The 23,507-nt window shown below is 31.9% G+C and overlaps 1 protein-coding gene across 1 annotated transcript in view; it reads right to left on the bottom strand.

Annotated features, from left to right (window-relative positions):
* The window catches only part of LOC137930990 (connectin-like), a 32,499-nt gene extending 9,362 nt beyond the window's left edge, over window positions 1–23,137 (bottom strand). Inside the window, exon 1 of the mRNA XM_068774374.1 lies at window positions 23,071–23,137. The gene's annotated coding sequence lies outside the window, so the exon portion shown is untranslated. The remainder of the gene's footprint in view (window positions 1–23,070) is intronic.
* Between the last annotated feature and the right edge of the window lie 370 nt (window positions 23,138–23,507).

Raw genomic sequence — 23,507 nt, 5'->3', positions numbered from 1 at the left:
TTTAAAAACTTTAAAGATATTTGCTTGCAAATGAGCTATATATTCATCCCTTTAAAGCTGTTATACCTGTAACCAATGACCTGTATTTTGATCTGCAATCAGTAGTTAAATTTTAATCAGATGGGTTATGTGAATGTCGGTTTTAATAAAGCAACTAGTGCATCGCTTTTACATATATGATAAATGAAAATTAGTGAATAAATAAATACAATTAAATAAGGAACTATGACATTAAAATATGTATCACATTTGTTTTAGAGAACAAATTAATCTATGCGATTAAAACAATGAAGCGTTTAAATAAACACGCCTCCGCGGCTAATATAAAGCAAATATTCTGTAACAGATGTTTGTTTACAGAATGAGTAAATATAATTAATGAAAAGCATTCTATTGTAAATATGAGCACAATTATGAAGATTTACTGTTACCTAAAAACATATTTGATATATTCAAACTTTTTATAGTAAACCCATTGGAATACGCAAAGTCAAAAGTTACCACAGTCTAAAAAAGGAAGCGTATATCTAAATAAATTATCTGTTTTAAACACTGGCCAGTAATAATGCAATTACCTATTTATTGCAAATGTTATTGTTATACTATATCTTTGCTTAAATCCTGACAAACCTGCGAATTGGTTTGGGAAAGAAAATTATTTTTTAAATTAATTTTCTCTTTGAAATTTTTTAATTCTTACTTTTTTATCTGTAGCCTAAATATAAATTTAAAAAAAACTTACTATAAGTTGAATTGAACGCGCCTTTTTCAAATTTGACGTTTAGCAACACGTTTGGCGATTCACTTTTGTTTTTGTAAATATATTAGCATAATTATTATCATCACTATCGTATCATCCAATACATTCCCACTGAATAACACCCTCCTTCAAATAAGCATAATATGTTGATATATCTACATAAAACTTTTTATTTAAATTAATAATTTTCTAGACATTTTACGACTGGTTTTGAAGCCATCGAGCATAGCAGTTACAATATATTGAAACAATATAAACGTGATGTTAAAAATACGAATATTATATAGTCTGAAACTTTTATTGACAAATTTTTTTCTATGGACGTAACTCAAAAATATACTACTTCTAACAATAACAAATTGTCGGTTAAAAATAATGTACCTACAATTATATCGTTAGGAATAAATAATCAAAACACCAGTTTTTTTTTGTTGGCTCTGATACAAGGTTGTATTTTCCGTTGATAGGCCCTCACCGATACGTATATAGCTGTTGAATCGTTAAACCATGCCGTGGTGAACAAATAAAATAAAATGTTATGAATTAAACTAAACTGAATCACGCAGTTATATCACTTTAAAAACGATCCATCTTCTTTTAACATTCAACTAAAGAACTGAAGAACAACAAAATGACAAAGAAAACATTTTAACTCGGCTGCAATAGCAGAGTTATTCTTATGTTAATATTTAAGGAAGTAAAATCACCAACTGTCAGAAGCGGCCATTGTGTATTTTTCAAAAAGATATTAATTTCCGCGCCTGCGCTTTGGTTCTCCTGAAAACTTTGGTTGGTTGTAAGGTTAGAAACGAAGTTACTTTTGTGAAAATGGAACTCGGTGAATGCCGCAGTTTTAAATTCAGAAATAAAATGCACCTTGTTATTTCGGTACAGTAAATGTGATATATAAGCTTCGCAACCCGTTGTTTCGTATTAGTATCAAAATTTTCAGGAGCATAATAACATGCGGAATGATTTATATTTGTTTTATTGTATAATGTACTAGCTTTTTGTATGTGGTTAAATAAGAACGATAAGGAAATTATACTTAAATTATCTAAGTAAAGCACAAAATTAGTTAATTATTACAATTTATATTGGCGGTCGTTGGAAACGAAAGATTCTCGAGTCCCAACCATAAGCCGATACGGCGTGGATAGGACCCTCACTAAAGGTTGCAGGCAGTCGCTAGATGTAAGTAACGCAAGACTGGTCTTCGAGGTGATTCTCCCGCCTTTGGTTTGCAGTAGACATCTATCGGCTGACATGATATTTTAAGACATTTAATTCTTTTATTAAAATAACTTCTTAAATATATTTTTACTGCTTGTAAGATGTGATTTAGAAAAGTACTATTATTTCAAATGGGTATAACAGTGTCGATAATTTTGATAATAAACTATGATCTGCAATCCTTTTCATTACATTTTGCACGAATATACTATTAGTAAAATTCTTCGACTTAAAATTGGTTTCAATTTATATTATGCTGATTATTTACCATGATACAACCACGTCAAAAACTCTTGTAAATAGCTGTTATTTATATTAATGTCTTTATTGCAAATATATATATATATTGTAATATACATTTGTGAGAATTGATGTTAAGTAATACATGTATATATACTTTATATTACGTACCTTATAAGACATTGATAACATAAAAATAAATGTAAATATTTCTTGCCTTTTCGAATACATTACATATTTAAGACTGGATGGGCCTGTGACTTCGTCCTTGTGGAATTTCATAAAAAAATTTTTGTTATTTTGTTCGCTCAAGGTTTGTTCTAAAATATAAGTTGCCTTACTTACTCCTAATTAAATTAGCTATCTACTGGTATAAGTTATGTCAAAATCAATCCAGCCATTTCAGAGATTAGCCGGAACAACGACAGACAGACAAAATTTTTTAAAATTTGATTCTGGTATACCGTAAATACATTCATGTTCATGTAGTAAAACTCTGTTATTTTAATATAACAAACAGACACTAAAATTTTATTTATTGTATAGATATTCTGAAGGTTGTTCATTGTACACCGCGACTATTCGCTAAATACACTTCTTTCATTTCCAATCTATGGTCCTAAGACTGCCCATTATACTTTTTGATATTATTTTTTTTCTTTTATGTTTAAAATTAAGAATATTAAATTAAATATATTTAAAAAAGAAAACGTTTCATTTTAATACTAGAAGGTTTTTGCGGCACTGATATTTGTTCGTCGATGACGTCATAAAAAACAAGGTAACATTTAATACAATATAAATGATTTTAACACAGGTATACTGGATACAGTAAATAGCCAAGTATAACACGGGCGTAGTGCGGCCTGATTAAACAAACCGCGTCGTATTCGGAATCCACGTTAATTGCAGTGTAAAAACCCATAACACGATCCTCACAATGGCTTCATTAGCGAGGGCTTAATCTCGCGCGGTGGTTTTCATTCGCTTTTTTTAATTTATACTAACGATCACTACAATTAAAGTACTTAGAAAATATATAAATAATAAACAAACATACTACAAAAATATATTGTTACATCCTTACATAGTTAATAATGTAAATGTAGTGATTTTTTACGAAGAAAAGGCCTAAAGGCGCAAATTCACAGCTCATTAGTCAGCAAAAAGCTTTATCACAATAACATATTTCAATTGGAAATATGTTACATTAATTATCTATTTTCCTTAGCATTGTGATAGGCCTCAGAGGCAGACATTAAACAGAACTTTTTATATACGTTTCAATCCGAATTTTGAAAACACTTTTTCTTACGTTTTTAGAACTACACCAATATCCATACATCCTGTATTGTCTCCTGTATGGATCTCCACAATGACAACTTGAAAGGTCCATGAATTACTTTAGACTTGTTCAAAAAACAACTTTGAATCAATATCTACACTCCCAAATTCTCTCATAGCGAATACATCACGTTATGCTCCCTTTTCTTCCTACAAGACCAGAAAAAAGCTTCCTGAGAACGTCCTTACTAATCTCACGGTTCCTACGACCCACTCATCACCAGCATATCCTCCTCGGTCACTCCGAACTCTGCAAACGCAGGCCTTACAACAACAACAACTCCACCCATCATAACACATCACAATCAGATATGCTGCAATTCCGGAGTCACCCAGTCCCACCTCCTCCTCCGGGCAGACCGAGGGCTATTCGAGACAGGACGATCTCACCTTCGTCGTCTACTCAGGTCCGATGAAGCTTCAAAAGCCTCTTGGTACGCTCTGATACGAGATAGACCTTCTGACGACTAGGAGTCCACACAGTGGACAATCGGCGAGTCTCAAAGAGTGTCAACAAGCAAAACAGGCAATGCCTGCCATAAGCTGCCGGCTCTCTTACACCTTACTCTGGCTGTCATGACCTCGACTGCATCTGATGGCAGGTGGCATCATCTTAACCGGTCATGGTCTTTTCTGTGCAGGACGTGATGTGGAAGATGACGAGACTGCTGCCCACGTACAACCTCGGTGTATTAGGATAGCACCTTACAACGCCTACCTTGGATCTCTGAGGCCCCCCCCCCCCCTCGAGATCACGAGCAATATCAAGAGTCAGCTGGAACATTTCGAGAAATTGGCTTGGCCTTAGTAAGGCAAACCCTGAAGAAATAAGGTCGGTAGGTTGCGGAAACCAGCCCGCAGAAACAAGACCAGGTAAAACAAGCTGCAAAAGCCTTCGGGTTGACAGCGTTAACAAAAAGATATAAGAATATTTGTCAATTCATAAGTAAAGAATATTTGCACAGTTTGTTTGTATTTTTTCAATTAATTTCAAATGATGTAGACATAAACTAAATTGCGTGTCCCTATACTATTCCAATGGTTTCCATGTATTTTTATTTTAATACTTTTTGGACAATTAACGCGTATATTTTGCTATAGGTTATTGATATTTTAATAGGTGTAATTATAACACATAATTTTAGCTTTGAGCACGAACGTTGTTTGTTTAGCCCTATTGTACATGTAAATGGCGTGATGTTTTTTTTTATGATATACGACTTTTCTTTATTACTTTTACTTTTTTAAATCCTCTTTATTTTTACAAAAATACATTCGTAAAAATAACGTGCAAATTCTTTAAAAGGGTTAAAATTTACTCATTATTATCAGTATATAGTACACCTTATCGATAAATCAATGAATTCAGAAATAATAAATAATGAAATGAAGTAATAATTATTATTTTCAAAGTTCGGATTACTATATAATAAAATGAATATTTAATGGAATCAGGCGTTACCTCGCGGAAGTCCATCCTAAGTAAGGAAAGGATCAATATTTAGCCACTTCCGCACATGCAGTGGTAGTCGTGCAATAAAGTGCACCGCCCGCCAGCCCGCCGATAAATGCGTATGCTGCAAACAATGAAAATCACACAACGGCCACCGCCAAATTACTCAACACGTGTTTCACCCCTCCACAGTGCCAAACACAGAGACTCTGTGTTTGGCACTAATCTATGTAACATAACGTGTTTGACGGTGACAGTTGTGTAATTCGCATTCTTCAGTCCTTTTCTTACATTCGTTAGTAAAAAGCTTTCAAGCATTTACACCAATTCAACCTTCCCCGTTGGAATGTGCGGAAGTGGCTAAATATTGGTCCTTTTCTTACATAAAATGAATAATTGCTTATTATGCGACTCAGCAGACTATATATTGTAAATAATTAGCTTGTCGCACTGAAATAGAACTAAAAATAAATTATTGTATTATATTTCAGAGTAATCACTTTATATAGGGTGATAAGAAATAAGTGTAAAAGTTGTAAAGTAGTGAATGCATAACTCATTTGTTTGCAATTACTGCATGATACTCCCTATACAAAATCAATTTTTTTAAATTACTACTTCTTTAATGTTTTTATTGTTTACATGTTATTGCAGACTTTGTATAGTTGGGAGTTATTGCCCCGTTTTATTTTAAACTATCTACATTTTACTATTAATTTTACCTGCTTCTAATATCACGTTCCTACTATAAATATATCAAGCGGTTCTGTCCAGATTTTTGAAAAAAAAATATTTGCTGTATCGCATATACGTTTATCACCTACCATATGACAAGTCATATCTTTTGATCAGTGACCAAGGCGTTCATATAACCAAAAGGAACAAGAACAATACTAATTTATGGATGCGGGATACGTCGCGACGTATGATCTCTACTGGAAATAATTTACCGCCGGAAGGTTTGCCCGAAATAAATAAAAATCCCACAACAAAATTACAATGAAACTTAATCTTGTAACTAAAACTAAACACTGCATTCGCGACCTAGCGTCTGTCTTGGTGGATCGAAGACATAATTAAAGTCATGGGAAGTCACTGGATACAGCCAGCGCAAGCCCCGTCATCGTTGGGATCTTCAATGGATACTTAATCCTTGCAGTGTGCGTCTATCTGCTGAAAATAAAAGTTTTTTAAGACACCCGTGCAGTGTCAGGTAAAAAAGATTAGATATCGAAAAACATTGATAAACATGGCAGGCAATTAAAGTTAATATTGACAATAGAGAGGTCAAAAAATTATAAATAAAACCAATTTAATGGCTACAATATTGTATCTACTTAATTCTTATCATAAAATTTTGCAATGAGTAATATTTGTATGTAAAATATTTTATATTTATACATGTTGTCCCATAAATCAACGTCAGGACAAAATCAAATGTAAGGGTGAAGAAATTAGCAAATCTAGAAAAATTTAAATTACGATTGCTTCTAATTTTAATCGACAATGCTGAAAATTTTAGATAAAACATCACAGGATGCATAAATTTCATTTACATTGTTGAGTAGGTATAATTTTTTAAATGTGATATAGTTTTTTAATTGATCTTTTGGAATTAGCTGCCGATCATATTACCTAATTTTGGCGGCAAAAACATTTTCTATGTTATATATGTAATGAAATTATTTCATAGAAACAAAAATATGTTATCGTAACTAAAATAATTAATACAGCCATGAGATACTCTATTCATATCTGACCTAAAAATTACAACTGAATCATGCTACTTTCGTCTAATGACATCATGCAAAACTCGCAAGCAATTGTTCCTCTTTGTACATTACAAAATTTTTAATCTGTACCATTTTATACGCCAGATAAGAATAAACTTTTATTACGTATCGTTAGTTTCCCATTAACGTGGCGGGCCACACTCGCGATTCGATTTTCAAAACCGTATATACCGGTTCAATGAAGATAATTACCGTAAAAATATATTTAAAAAAAAGTTTCCATGCTCATTTTGCGCGCGCCCCGCCATTTTAGTTTCGCGCACCGTATAATTTCATTTGATATGAAATTTACTGTTTATTTCCCCTGACTTCGATACAAGAAATGTTGCGTTGAATTTTTATTAAAATTTACGAACGTTCTGGAAGGGCAGAAGGGAACACGTCATACAGGCAATTTCATTGAATCAATAATGTGTAATAGACCTTCTATTACATATTTGCAATGTGAATTGTGAAGTAGAACTGTAATTTAGCGCGATATGTAATAGGTTTTATAGTGTGGACGTATCTAATATAATTATTATAATCAAATCGAATTAGAAGTCTGCCTGGCGTATTAAGACTAGAACAATAATGTAAACACATTTCAGTGAATAATTTTATTTTGTGTTAGTGTATTTTATTTCCATCTTATTTAATGCCTAATATATAGCCAACAAAACTCGCATAATTTAATTTTAAAACTGACTCATTTCAAATTTTATTAACAATGAATCTAGCAGAGACCGGGAAAGCAGAGAATGTATCAAATTTTGATCTTATCACGTGCACTACTACACGAGCAAATTCTATAAAGAGGTGAATTTTGACACACATTACAAGATGGCTACCAAAAACATCGTCTGTTCCCTAACCGGCTACTTAATCAGGGAACCTCTATTTTAACATATGAGAAGAATTCAGAAGAATCCTCTAAACTAGTCTTTTACAACGTGAGGTCCACACCCCATAGATGAGCAATTATATTATTCTAAGGGACAATACGATAATGAACTCGAAACGAGATTAACCCTTTCGCTTTATTATAATAAAATATGTTTATAACATAACACAAAAAATGTTAGGAAACACTGCTCTAAGCCGTTAACTATTCTGTACAAGTAGAAATAAGTCCCATTTAGATAACGTCACCGCCAAGACTTTTTATATTATTTCACATACGTAGAATTGTAAGTCGTGTAAGTGTAAGTGTCGTAGAAAATTAAAACTGAGTAGTGATATAGATAATACATTTTAAAATTATTTTTAAAGAAACATCTCAGCTAATATAGCAAAACGTTGATACTTAATTGATATGACAATTGCACGTTCCAATATAAACGACAGAAAAAAAGCATTCAATCAAAAATCGCATAGGCTCATAGAAATGGGGAAATTTATTTGTTGAATATCATTTTAGAATAGCGTAATTCGGACAACGACGGCATTGCCTAGTTGCAAATTTCCCCAAATGTCAAAATCAGTAGAGCATCGGCAAATCCCGAATAACCTGCCACAATTATATTGATTGATGTTATATTATGAACTACATAATTTATTCATTAAATTAATAATTAACATCTGCAATAGTTATTTTTATAACCAATTCAGGATCACTTACTGTGACCATTTAAGTACAAGAATGTCAAAAGAGTCCAGTTCGATTAAAAATAGATTCAGACTGATCTCTCCTATAGTTCTTCTTAATGAACTCACAACAAACTCTTAATATTCCATTTGAATATTTTATCTCCGTGCTATGTTATTGCATAAAAAATTCTTCACCCTGTAATAGGTTTGTGTAGTTTTTGTTTAATAAACTTCTTAAATGTAATACATAATAATTTAAAGACATTAGATTGCAATGTATTATAAAACCCTATACAGTTGCCCACAAGTTACAGTACCCGTCCATAAATATTGCACATCGACCTTTAGAAAGAGACAATTGGCTGATTTCGTTAGCATTATCTCTGTCCCATATTAACAATGTGGCGTTTTATCAGTCGTACGACAGAGACAACACTCTGCGAAGCCGAAATTAGCTGATTGTCTCTTTCCAAAGGTCGGTGTGCAATATTTATCGCCGGGTATTGTACTAATTTTATTAAGCATAAAAAACGTACCTTTATTTCTAGTGCTAATCTTATTTACAACTCTATTTTTCTTTTAATAATATTCGTATCCGTGTATACCAGATTATATATCTTCCTCGTTTATTCTTCTTGTCAATGGAAGCCCACTGCAAGGCGTGGGCCTCCTTCAAAGATCGCAACGATGACCGGTCTTGCGTTGCCTGCATCCAGCGAATTCCCGCGATCTTAATTATGTAGTTCGGTACATCTAGAAGGAGGCCTATCCACACCGCGGCTACCTGCTTATGGTCGCCACTCAAGAACGTTTCGGCCCCAACGTCCATCGATTGCACGAGCAATTTATCCACTGCTACTTCATACGTGTAATTCTTCGAGCTACGTCGGTAATCTTGATTCTTCTGCGGATCTCGTCATTTCTGGTTTGAACTCTGAACATAGCTCTCCATTGCTCTTTGGGTAACCTATAGCCTTCTAATGAGGCCAGTCCTAAATGACCACCTTTCGGATCCGTATGTTATTGTTATTAGTATTATCTATCTAACTATATATAAAAATGTATGTTCGTCTTTATATCCTTAAAAGATTCTTAAGCTTTGCGTTAGATTATATGCAAATAAATTTATAGTGCGTGAGCCCATGAAGGTTTCGTTAGAATGACAAATTTACAACTTATGGAAAATCAAGTAATATGACTCAAAAGGAATTAAATATTTTTGTAGTCTTTCCTTTAAAGTTATTTAAGTTGGTGGCGTAGAATAACGCGCAGGACAGGGTACGGTTAGTTATATATAAATAAAAGTACCAATTAATTATTCAAAACTTAATTCTTTTCTTATATTATATATATCCTTATCAACGTATCTAACGATTTCAACCATGTTTTTTTCAGTTCATCTGGAGAGATATTCTCTAATCCTCTTTATCCTTTAAGCTTTCGCTCTAGAACTTTCCTCTAATTTATCGAAACGGATACTTCATATCTAACAATCCACCATTACCGCTTTAGTTTGCAGATTTATGCAGCTATGTTGATTATTTCATTTCTCTGTTAAATCTTTTCACCCATGTATCGATGCGAAATAAATAGGAATGCCAATTATAGTTTCTACTATAGCTATTTATGTAGGTTTTTGGATCAGCCTTTTAATATCCTCTTCTCTTCTTATCATACCATAGACACCCACTGTAAAGCTTACGCCTCCATTAAAGATATCCATCAACGCATATACCATAATTGCCACACTTGGCAGGTGAATTGGCGGTCGCAATGGTGTTATATGGTACGCAGAAGACGCTGCTGCCCATCCTCTGGAAACTTGTATGTGAGCAGTGGCAATCCCAGGATTCGGATCCGCGACCTACGATTGCAAGTCACAATCCTCACCTCAAGGCTGCAATTGCTCCTTATCTTTTTAATATATAATCAAAGATCTTGTTTGACTCATTAGTTTTTCTTATACTCTAAATTATCTTATAGTAAATTTAGGAAGTTCATAAACGAAAATTTGTAGTAAAATCCTATAATAGTGTAAAGAACTTTTAAAGTCGAAATTCGGAATGAATTACTCTTACTATTGTTTTAAAGAGTCTCAGGCCAAAGAGCGAGGCGGTCATCGTTATCCATCGAACAACAGACACCCTCAGACTGTATAACATTGTCCATCATGCGATGGTAGCGATATCACGTCACACGAACTCGTTTGTGTATTACACGGAAGAGACTCGCGATCGCAAGATTCATCGATGTGGCGAATACAGTAACCGCCGTACAAATACTGGCGTACAACCTGAGGATGGCTATATGGAGTGGGAATGAGGGAGTAGTCGTACGAAACGTTATTTTAAAAACTGAACATTGTTAAAACGTCGTTAAAATAGAGAAGAGAGAAGAGACGTACTTTTTTAATTAAACACATGCAAAACCGAGAGGAAAAAATCTGAAATATTAAAAGTAAATGTGAAACAAAGGCACGGACGCTAATGTCTGTAACAAAGATCCTAATATTAAATAAAGAAAAAAAAACTGCTTTAAGGATACTGTAAAAATGACCACAAAAGAAATTATTTTGAGATTATTATGAGTTCCGCTCAGTGCTCATTAGGAATCCTAGTAGTTTTTCGTTGAAGGAATATTTCTAGAGAAGATGAATCTGATTCTTATTTCTATTAAATTGACTTCTTTTCATGTTATATATGTGTCACTTTGACTTGTACTATTTGGATAATTACATAAATAAACAGCAATAATGATATTGGCGCATTTAGTAATAAAATTATTTTGGGAATTCGCGCTCATGTCTTTCCCGGTAAACGATTTAGTTTAGAAGTACGTTAATAACGCGTGGGGATCTTTATATGTAACCTTTAGGTCCTCAAGGGGTAAGTACTGGTAAATATTCTTGTAAAATAATTGAAAAATTCTTCATGGGTGGTTGGTTATAGGTGTAAAAGATTTTAAAGTGGCAAATTTATTGCACATTTGTTAGAATTTAATGGAATCAGGCGTTACCTTGCGGAAGTCCATCCTAAGTAAGAAAAGGACCAAAATTTAGCTACTTCCGCAAATGCAGTGTTAGTCGCGCAATAAAGTGCACCGCCCGCCAGCCTGCTGATAAATGCGTATGTGTTTAACAATGCGAATTACACAACTGCCACCGTCAAACACGTGTTTCACTCCACGGGGCATCTTCAGGAGTTATGTGACACAGAGACTCTGTGTTTGGCACTTATCGGTGTAACATAACGTGTTTGACGGTGGCAGTTGTGTAATTCGCATTGTATACAATCGCAATATTGGTCCTTTTCTTACATTCGTTAGTAAAAAGCTTTCAAGCATTTACACCGATTCAACCTTCCCCTCTTTTAAAAAGTCTCAGCAATAAAAGTCATTATAATAGAAAGAAGTAAGTTTTAAATCAACAAGAAGACAATTACAAACTACAACTGCACTAACCACAAAGCTATTTCCGTTCTCACAATAAAAATTTCCATAAAATTACCTCCTCTATTCAACCTTTCATTTTTTCTTCATAAGGGCAGCCGCCCAGTCTCTCATCTCATGAATTTGCGATTGCATTCTAAATGGCGGTCGCATTTACAAAATCTTCGCAATTTCAAAACATTATTCTAAATTCTAAGCGAGACGAAAATCTGAAAAGCCTTTGGCAAACATGGTAAAATACTTTAAATATTACGTGGAACATCCTTGGAATTTTAACAACCTAACCTCAAAAAACAGAAATTCAAAAATAATTGAAATACATAGCATACAATATGACGTAGTTAAATTTATTAGCCTATGTGTTAGTTTTGGCATTCGGCTCAAGGTTACCCACCAATAGAAGGCTATGCTCGGAGCTCGAATCTAAAATGTGAAGATGCGCTAAAAACCAAGATCACCGACGTAGCTTGAATAATTAATCGTCTAAATTGAAAGTATTGTGATTATGCACATCACTAGTTCAACTGACGACCATTGGTCCCGGAAGTCGTATCATCGAGTAAACTGCACATAAAATAACTAGTCAATTAATAATAAGAAAAAATAGAATAAGAAAAGTGTAGTGATGTATTAAGAAAGCACAACCCAAAGAAACCTGTGAAAAAAAATATAATATGTAAAAAAAATGTACCTAGCCACCCAAGAGTAATAAGATGATGGAAGGAAGGCGATAAAAACAAGAAGGAATGAAAGAACAAAATGAAAGATATTGTGATGGAAATAAGGTAAGTATAAAAGAAATTGAGAAGTATGATAGCGAGTGAAGAATAAAGATGAAAAATCTGAAAAACTTATTTATAAACATGGACCCTGATCCCAACTAATTAGGGGTACGAGAGGCCTCCAATAGCGGGGGCCATAATAAAAAAAAGGTTATCGAGTGGTGACCACAACCCAGTATACATGGCGTGGGCGACCTAGTTAAGGTTGCGAGCAGTCGCTGACTACGAATCCTGCAAAACCAGTTATCGTTTAGATCTATGCAGTGGCCGTCTATCAGCTGAAAAGAAAAAGAAGAACTTTTAGTGGAAATTTATTTACGTCATTAAAATGCCAAAAGAACCTAATAGACCTAATATCCTTAAGGACTGTCATCATTTTGTAATAAACTTACGAGGATTTCAAACGAGCTCTGGTTCGAAAAGTGAAGTATTTTGAAGTTAGAAATACGAACCCACATTATTAATAAACAAATGTTTAAATAATATCTAATAATACAGATAACGTAAATAACTATTATTTGTAACAGTTCGATGGTAATGAAAATATTGATTAGTACCGGCCAATAATTATAACTTCCTACGCCATCAACTTTTAATTGGACCGCGTATACAATTCTAACAATAACGGTTTCATACGATAACCTATAATTATTTGGTAGAAAAAAAAAACAAAGAAATGTTTTAATACAAATATTAGAATGTTAACACGACAGTCAAGCGTAGTTGCGTTATCAAATATTTAAATATTTTTATAACATAAAGATTATAGTCAGGTTTCTACCTAAATACAATTCAATATCCAAATTAGTTAAAACACATACTCCTAGTTCACGACAGACTTTGCAGTGAAGTTAAAAAAATTAAATCTTGTTTTCAGGTGTTCATATATATATGTGTGTGTGTTTTTGTGTTTGTCGGTGTATGTGTATATATGTATGTAGATATATATATATATGTATACTAGCTGATCTTGCAAACGTTGTTTTGCAAACAAAAACTAAAGTTTTTAATTAACACATTAAAAATAAGGGTTGATCGTAGACGGGTAAAAATTTAAGGTTGTGTGTATTTTTGTATGTTGTATCATAAAAAAATAAAAACAAAAAATTTTGTCTAAAAATTTAAAAAAAAAATTAGGGATGGACCACCCTTATCACTAAGGGGTATGGAAAATAGATAGTAGCCGATTCTCAGACCTACTGAATTAGCATATGAAATTTGGTAAAAATCGGTCAAGCCGTTTCGGAGGAGTTCAAGTTCGAACACCGTGACACGAGAATTTTATATATTAGACATATGTATATATATATATATATATATATATATATATATATATATATATACTCACTAGCATATATGAAAAATGGAGCATTAGTAGCCTAGCGGTAAGGACTGAGACTTGCGATCATAGGTCGTAGATACAATTCCCTTGATCCAATGTTCTATTACACACAATAACATAAATATCATAAAATTGCTATTGTTAACAATCTAATTTCTTGAGGATAGGCAGCAGCGACCTCTGTTTACCATAATACCACACTGCGATCGCTAATCCACCTGCCAAGCGTGGCGATTTTTGTAAATACCCTATAGACATATTTACTGGAACAACAACGTAAATATGAAGTTGAAATTAACTTCGTGCTAGAGTTAATTTTAATTGCATATATTTCTATGTTCACGTTATTGTAACACTTTATCAGCTGATGTCACTCATTGTAAATACTTTTATACTCAATTAAATCATGATTGTGAACTGTCTATAGTGAATCAAAAGTGTAGATTACACTAATTAGTTTACTTTTTTGGTAACGAACAAAAATTAAAAAAATATAAACAAAGGAACGTGTGAAAGACATGTGTAGAATCCACATTAGATCCATGTGGTGAATTAAGATCATATATATCGGTAAATGAAAATTTTGGAGGAACAATAATTCTTCGCACAAAATTTAAAATAATTATTTTGATTTTAATTATTATCATCACCATTTCAGCCGTTGAACGTTTACAATTAGACAAAAATGTAAAAATGTTTGTGATATATATAAATACATTTAAAAAACTTTTAGGTTAAACGGTTTTTGATACCCATATTGTGGTGGTTGTGGAAAAATATGTACCTAGTCCGCCATAATGGAACAGCGTCCATCTTGAATTTTAAATTTTGACATAAACATCGTGTTTTACTAGTGTAGCCCTTTCATTTGGTACCCATATTGAGGGGGTTAAGGAAAAATACGTAATCCGCCATTTTGTATCGGCGGCCATCTTAGATTTATAATGTTATTGGTTTTATTATATTGTATTGTCATCTAAATTAAACGTGTGTACCAAATTTCAGATCAATCTGACAACGGGAAGGTGCTTAAATTTCAATTTCTATTTTTGATCCAAATAAATTCCGTACGGTTCGAACTAAATAAAACCGTTTAAATATGACTGATCGGAAGCTACTTAACCTAAATAAGATCCTCTATCCACCTTGTTGGTAAACTTCTTACGCCTTGCTAGGTCACGGTCTCTACTCGGAAACCTCGAAGCCCTAGCGAACATGTTTTCAGCAAGCTGCCTGCCTTCGGCTTACCGATCTCATTGTAGGTTACTTTCGTTCTTCTATGAATCTCCTAATTTCTGTTTCCATCGAGCGTATCAGTGAGGCCTAAAGGGGTAAATTGGCTGTCTTAATTTTCAATACCTATTATATTATACTACTAAATATAAATTCCCCGTTTATCCTTGACATATATACGGTGAATTTATATAAAATATGACATACACAAAACGTACGTATGACATTTCTCGAACACAATATTTACACTCGAATTCCCTTTTATTTTATAAAACTTTTTCGTGACCTCGTAAATTATTCAAGACGTTGTCGCGTAAAGTATATGGAAGGCATAATGTCGGAGAGATGGGATAATGTAAAATTCACTTAGGTTATGAGTTTCATTTCGTTTTCAATATTTTATTTTACTGGCAGTTGGCTGCGTCCACATTTATCTGTTTCCTAATAGTAGTGCGTATATATTAATGATTTTCAATTCAAAATCTTCTTATATAAATAAATATGACTAAACTATGTAATGTACTTATATGAGTCATGATATATAGGGTGATCGATTATAGATGTTAAAGATTTATAGGGGTGAAACTGTAACTCATTCGCTTTCAATATATGTATGATACACTCTATTCAAATATTAATAATTTTCGGAACAATTAATACGTAATGATAATATAATATGAAAAAGTGTTTTCAAATTTCGAATTATTACTTATTGAATTGTATTATTGTTTACTATTTGCCATTGTGGGCTATCACATTGCGAAAAAGAAGTTAAATAATGCAACATATTTCAGAGTGATTACTTTATACAAGGTGATTGGAAATAAGCATAAAAGCCTAAAATCTTTTTGCAGACAAATGAATTCACCCCTTTAAATCTCATATTCCTATTAGTCCTGTATACCTTAAGGTTATATACTGTCTGTATTATAGTGATAGATCTGCCTTATCGAGACGTGGGAACTGTCACGTAACTAAAATTAGATCTGTTTTTTAAAAATAAAAAATAATTACGTACTGTAACTAGCTATCTCCCGCTCGCTTTGCGAACTTAATGAACTCCCTTTCTACCCCTTTGCCGGTGAAATTTTGTAACAATACTGTGATCAAAAAGTAAGGTCAATTTGTTTATAAAATGTATATTCTTTGTTTATTCTTCTAAATGAATTGTATCTCCTTGAAAGTAATCCCTGTTTGGTACAACGCACTTTTACCAACGCTTTATCCAGTCAGCGACCTTCGATTTGGCTTAAATTACCTTAATTGTTTCAAAACGGTGACACCGTATAGGCTCTTTGAGTTTGCTGAATAGCTAGAATTCGTATAGAGCCAAACAGGCGATTACCAATTTGGAGGTTGTGGAACGATACGAGTAGAGTTTTTTAAGATTTTTTTCCAAAAATTTGAGCGATTTTGACCCCAATCGAGACTTTAACACTTCAACAACATTGAAAAATTTTACAAAAACATATGTATCTCAGTGATAATAAAACCTTTTGACAAACGGACGTTTGGCAAATGCTATAGACAGTCTTACCAACCTAAGGAAAATATGTACCTGTCTTCCTAATGCCCAGGAGCTATAAATTTTATCTTACAAATTATTTATTATAAATTATGGTTTCAGTATTATCGTGATGAATCAGTAAATAGACATAAACGTCTTCTATATGTATATAGAATAGAATGTAGATAGATGGAATAATTTTAAAATGTAATGATGTAAAGAATTAACGCCCAACTCGCATATGAGTACTGATGTTGGCTGTTGGTAGATTGAAATAATATATTTTTTTTATTTGGAACCTCTTGTAGCCTTATCTGATTTTTGGACAGGGTCAACATCACAGGATCAACCATTTTTTTAATTTTTCACATACTTTTTATTATTGCGGTGTTCATCATTTTTCTTAAGATATTTCTTTCTCCTTTTTACATTCTACAATTCCTCTACCGTTCTATTTCATACCAATTTTCCCTGTCATTCATTGGTACTCTTTCTTCATCTTGTTCCTCAATTAGTACAGATACTTAAATTTTATTCTATTAGTTACTTATTTTAGATCTTTTTCAGTTTATCACATTTTATTAGTTTATATTATTTTACTACATCCGTTTTTGTTTCATTTTTTATCTTAATTTATTATAATATGAACTATTTTCCCATATATTTATATTTGTTACCTCCTAGTGAAGAAATAGATTAGGTGCGATTCATTGATATCTATTAATATCCTTCATCAGAAGTAAACAAAAGTCCTTATTTTCCGCATTTTCACAGGATTCAGTAACCGAAACATTTATTTTCGTTTCTTTAAAGGTGCTAACCCGCATAGTCTCAAGAGTAAAGGTTTACGTTGTCGATCATTGGTTGAAAAGGCTCATTTCAAATACTGAATGATTATTTACATGACAGACAATAGTCGCTTTAAGTTGACTTTTATGTTAACTCTTAATAACCTAGAATTTCAATTTTGATACCGATCTTTTAAACCGAATGTTCACATTACTGTTAGTTTTTTTATGGGTTGGCTGTACGTATTTTACTGTTGTATAATATTCTTTCCAACGAAATTAAAAAAAAATCTATTTTTCCCTTCATCAAGACCCTCAAGCAAACACAGTAATATTTAAAAAAATCACTTTCGTAAATCAGGCTACTAAGGGTTAATTACTCGAACGAAGAAGTATTAGCAAGGTAATTTTTTTAGGATGGTTTGTCACTAGATTAATGCCCAACTGAAATTTATTTTCGTTGGTTTGACGAGACAGGATGCAGATGGCGTTTAGTCTAAATCTATTCTATTTGCAGCAAGGCTTCAGGGCTCCCTCGGGAGCCTTGACTCGGGCCGCAATATTCTACTGTGTTACCCGATTGTCTCTGTTCTATCGGTTGGGTTTTATTTAAGCTGCGAGCTCTAATTGGTTTCTTATTCCGCAAACTAAAATCAATGTAATCTCAAATAAAACTAGAACTAAATTTAAATACAAAATCAAAACAAAATCAATGGTCAACTACGAGGAAAACAGACAAATTTATTTAGATTGTAGGAAAACGCAGGACACATTCCGTCTTCAATCGATCCTATTGGAAATATAAGGAGGCCAGATTCAAACTGAAATGATAATAATGATGATAAAAACAAAGTCGTGAACTTTACACAAAAATAGTAAATTAATGTACATGAAAAAAGCTTTAAATAAATATACAAATTTTAAGTTTAGAACTACAGAATAAATGAAAATGCTTAAAGCCTTTGACAAAAAATATATTATTGAAATACCCATTCAAATAATATAAACAAAGGTTGCGAACAAAAGTAAATTATTATATTTAAGACGTAAAATACGTAACCGAATTCAAAATTCTGTTAATCAAACATTTAGTTACGACGTTTAATAATTTGACATTGAACTTGGAAGCCGTACTAAAGCAATTAAAGTCGTGCCCAACAAGCTTGCAGTCGCTGTGTTGCCATATAATAATTTTACATGCAACAAGACCATAGTAAATTGTACAATTTCGCAAAACGTTTTAAATTGCCGGCTAGACTGCCGGCTAAGCCCGTGGGCGGAATTGCTCGGGTTCCTGAAACGAGAAGCATGTGGGCTTTTTTCCACACAAAAGACGTTTAGAAACTGCTACCTAACCAACTACATTCTACGATATTTTAATTACACAATATTCTAATCATCGCAAAGCTTATTTAATTAGAATATATTGAGCCATCGTGAGATTTAAATTTTTATACGATACATATTCGATGACTTTAATCGTCATCATTATTTCGGCCGTAGCACGTCAACTACTGGGCAAAGTTTTTACCCAAAAATATCTAATAGAAACAGGTGTAACCTGGACATCTGAACAGACGACTTTATTAAGCTCATCAGCGGAACACCTACTCTGCCATTGACAGTCTGTGGTCTCGTCTCCAGAACTGCAAGATCCCAACGACCTATATGCCCTGATCATCACCACTTCGACTTGCCAATCCACTGGGCTGTGTCGGTTTCACACGCGGAAAGTAGTCTTGATTTTTGATTCATATATAAATAAACTTTGAAGTACGCCCGGTATTGTCAATAATGTGGCAGCCAGATGGCAAAGGAAGGCACTTTTTTACTTGACAGTCAGTGGACCGACGACATAGTTAAGATAGCTGAAAGTCACTGGATATAGGCTCCTCAGGAACGATCATCGTGGCGATTTTTGGGAAAGGCCTATGTTTATCAGTGGTCGCCCATCAGCTGAAAAGAAGAAAACAGTTGATTTCACTCCGCGTACCGTGACCGCTCATCACTGTACAGTTAGTGTCATTTATTTAAAATAGTTATATTCGTATCTAAATTTATTGAATTATTGTCCTGTTATATATTTATATAAATTCAATAGTAAAAAGACTACAACTTTACCATAAAGCGGACACCTGAATCTAAATGTTCATATTTTCCGCGAGTTTTGTAAATGTATTATAAGAATTCAATTTTTCATTTCAATCTTAATTTTCTCTATACAGGTAATTAACCTTTTATATCACTGACTCATAAATGTGAAAGAAAGGTATGGTCTGGTTAAAAAAATAATAGATTTGTTGAAACTAAGTAATTTGCGGAACGCATCAGAGATAATATAACAAGTGAACTTATAAAATATTATACAGGAATAGCAGTATAGATAAAGGAACCGAAAACCAATAACTAGATTGTATTTAGAAATACGTTATGGTTAAATAGAGATGCAAATATAATGATGGTTAGGAATATATTTGTGAATCAATACAGGCAAGACATAGTTATAAAATCAGCAGACGGCTTTTTACATAATAATGCACAAACTAGACAAGAACTTATATCTATTTCCTAGACTTTACTTTGCCAAATAAGCTGTCTGCAAAACGATTGAAAAATCCAACGTCCTTCCAAGAAACTCAAGAACGTGAGGAATCAGATAGTTATTGCGTCAGTTCTGGTTTAGGCTCCAGGGGTATCGCTGCTCACCAAAGCACAAAATTAGACTCACAGAGCCCCCAACGACTCGACTCTTAGATAAGATAAACAATAGACTTAATCTTGTATAACTTTTTTTTAAAAAAAAGTAGTCTTCACTTTATGAAACTTGACTACGTCGTAAATAAAAATACAAGAGTTGAAATAAAAACAATTCTTTATATAGAACGTAAAAGTAGAAGTAAAGAAGTTAAGAGAGAAAGAAGAAAATATTTACAAAATTTATAGTAAAGAGAAGACATTAAAGAAGATTGGCTCCCTACGCCAATGGAAATAAATTAAAATAATTAAAACAATAATACTACCAAAATCGCACACCGACAACACAATCATATGGAACAACTAAAATATTAAATTTAAAGCAACTTTATACATAATTTACAAATATTAAAAAACTTTACTTGAGATCTATTCATTCTTTTATAAATATTACAACACAGCACAATTATAATTTAAGAAACAGACACAAACTACAAATAATTAATGACAAAACAAACTGCGATAAAAAACAATACTGTTTGAAGAAGTACAGTGGAACAATCTACCTTATAATTTAAATAATTGTTTTGACATTGTTATATTTAAAATCTAACTTTAAACATGTGTACATACTTTATTTAATAGTTTCTATTTGCCCGGTTTTAAAAATAGTAAATATCTATACAAATAAATAAAATTGGAGTGTCTGTTATATCAAAATAACCATGTTTTACTACATGTATACGAACAAATATAAGGCAACCAAATTACATTTTTTATATTTGTCTATCTGTTTGTTCCAGTTGATTTCTGAAATGGCTGGATTTAGACGGAGTTTATACTGGCAGGTAGCTGATTTAATAAGAAGTAACATAAGCTACTTTTGTTTTAGAAAAATTCTTAAACGAAATTTTTAAAAAACGTATGCATTTTTGACAAATTTGTAATATATATATTTTTTTAAATAACATAGCGTAAGTTTACAAGTAAGTTTAAAAAAAGTTACAAGTTTTAAAAAATTATTATCAACGTATTCGTCTATTCTTGGATATGTTGATCAGTATTGTCATTTTACTTATTATGTTTACAATATATTAAACATCATTTTAATTTTTGGAATAATAGCCGGAATAAGTATTATTAACAATTACGGCGTTGTTAATATAAAAACTGAAATAAGAAATGAATAAATCGAATTAAATTCGAAAGGAGATTAAATCATATTTTATATTTCTACAGACATGTATCCTTATCGTATATTACCAAAGCACCTTTGGCATCTAACAATACGACTTTGCTTAAAGCCTATAAATTATTCTATTTAATACCTGATAAGGTGTAAGTATCAGTAAGTTATCCAAAACATGATAAACATTTAATTATTGATATATTTTTGATATAATTAAAAAAAGTTTATCTTTTACACTAAAATCGGCTAAGTACGCAGTTGTTGTTTTCACATAATTAGAACAAAAGTTAAATTCTAAATTCAAAATATTTTTTATTCCAGTAGACATTTACATGCACTTTTGAATCACTGGCTTATAATGCTAAGAGAAGAGCTGTTTCTTTTACAATAAAAGTTATAGTTTTTTTATTTATACACTATAATTTCAACCGCGTATATGAGTCAACAAAACAAATAAACAATTCGACCAATTAAAATATTTTGACCACTATTGTAAGATTAATTTTAAATTTTAATTTTAAATTAGACATTTAAAGCTAATAAATAAAGTTTAAGATACCTCGTGGAACTTTGTTATATATTCGTGCTAATCTGGTGAGAATCTGGTAAGTTTTTAAAGATAAAATTTAGGCGTTACTAGTTTATTTTTATTTCTTTTAATAAACCTATCGGTTATTATTTTACACCCAAAATTGTAAATGATGGCGCATTAATAATATATTATTAAATATGTATTGCGAAGCAACAATAAGAATTATTATCTACATGCAATCATTCATGCATTTATTTATTTACACTTTTTTATTCACTATAGATAATAAATAGAGAACATAATAAGAAAAAAATCATGTCGTAAGAATACCAAAAGGGTTAAAATTTGATAATAACTAAAATCAAATCGAGCTTTTCTATAATATCATCATTAAGTTTAAAGCTACCAGAGTTCTAAATTCGCCAAAATCTAAAAAGCCCAAAATAAACACAGACGGATAAATTTGTGATTGCTTGTGTAATGACAACGTAAATAAAAGTTGTATATAATAATTATAAAATAAATATTACAATTTATTAACAAAATACGTATCTTCACTTAAATGAATTCGTTTATCCATGTTTACTTACCATAAAGTAAAAGCTACTTTATTACATAAAAAATAATTAAAAATATTTATTTTATTATACAAAAGCTACAAAAATGAATACTGGTTTATAATATCCTTGTAAGTATATAACTTATTTGAATTAAGACTCTCTACTCTTTATTATTGTAATAATTATTATTTAAACATGAATTATCCTTTATTACTGACTAATATGAATTATTTATTTAAAGCATAAAATAATGAATGTTAAAAAAACTTTTTTAATTAAATAGTCTTGCTAAAGATAAATAAATATTATTTTTATTTTCTGTTGAAAATACGCGCGGTTTTATGTAAAGTTTTTATAACTTAACCAATGTAGCGGATGTTAAATAAAGACAAACTTAACCGTGGAACTTTGATTCAAATCGTAAATTATTTGCATAAAATTAATACGAGCTGAAAACTTTTGAACCTCGCTAAAGTTTATGGTATAAAGTAAATAACTTTATCGTTAAAAATTGTCTAAAGTAAAATCACATCATTATCTCCCTGTTTAATTATTTAATTTTATAACTAAAATAAAAAATAACACTATGAAATTAATATCGTACCTAGGTTAACATCTTTCGGTCACAGTTCTCAGCACACGCGCGTAACACTTGTATAGGAAAATTAAATTTTCAAAACACGTCCGTACACCGCGATGCCAGCGAACCGACTGGTCTTTACACGCGTATAAAGCCGGGAATATTTTATGGACCTATTACGAAACTAGAAATGACTACGACGCACTTTGTTTTGAATATCGAAACAGAGAATACTGAAAAAATAACATCAAAAATTAAATGTCAGTTACATTTATAAGCCTATCTCTCTGTATATATCGCTATTGTTCATCTCTCTTTAAAATATAGAACCATATTTATTATAGTTACATTTAAAACATATTATAAAGCTAGAACAAATTTTCTAGATAAATCATTTATTATTCAGTCAATACGTTTGTGGAACGAATCGCTTATGACACTAAGATACGCCAAATCTCTAT

The sequence above is a fragment of the Battus philenor genome, unplaced genomic scaffold, assembly GCF_028537555.1.
Source record: "Battus philenor isolate CCGP_79_NKW_IND1 unplaced genomic scaffold, ilBatPhil1.0.hap1 SCAF_11, whole genome shotgun sequence".
In the NCBI taxonomy this organism is placed as follows: domain Eukaryota; kingdom Metazoa; phylum Arthropoda; class Insecta; order Lepidoptera; family Papilionidae; genus Battus; species Battus philenor.
The sequence above is the reverse complement of the archived record's forward strand: the minus strand, read 5'-3'. Positions and strand labels throughout refer to the sequence as shown.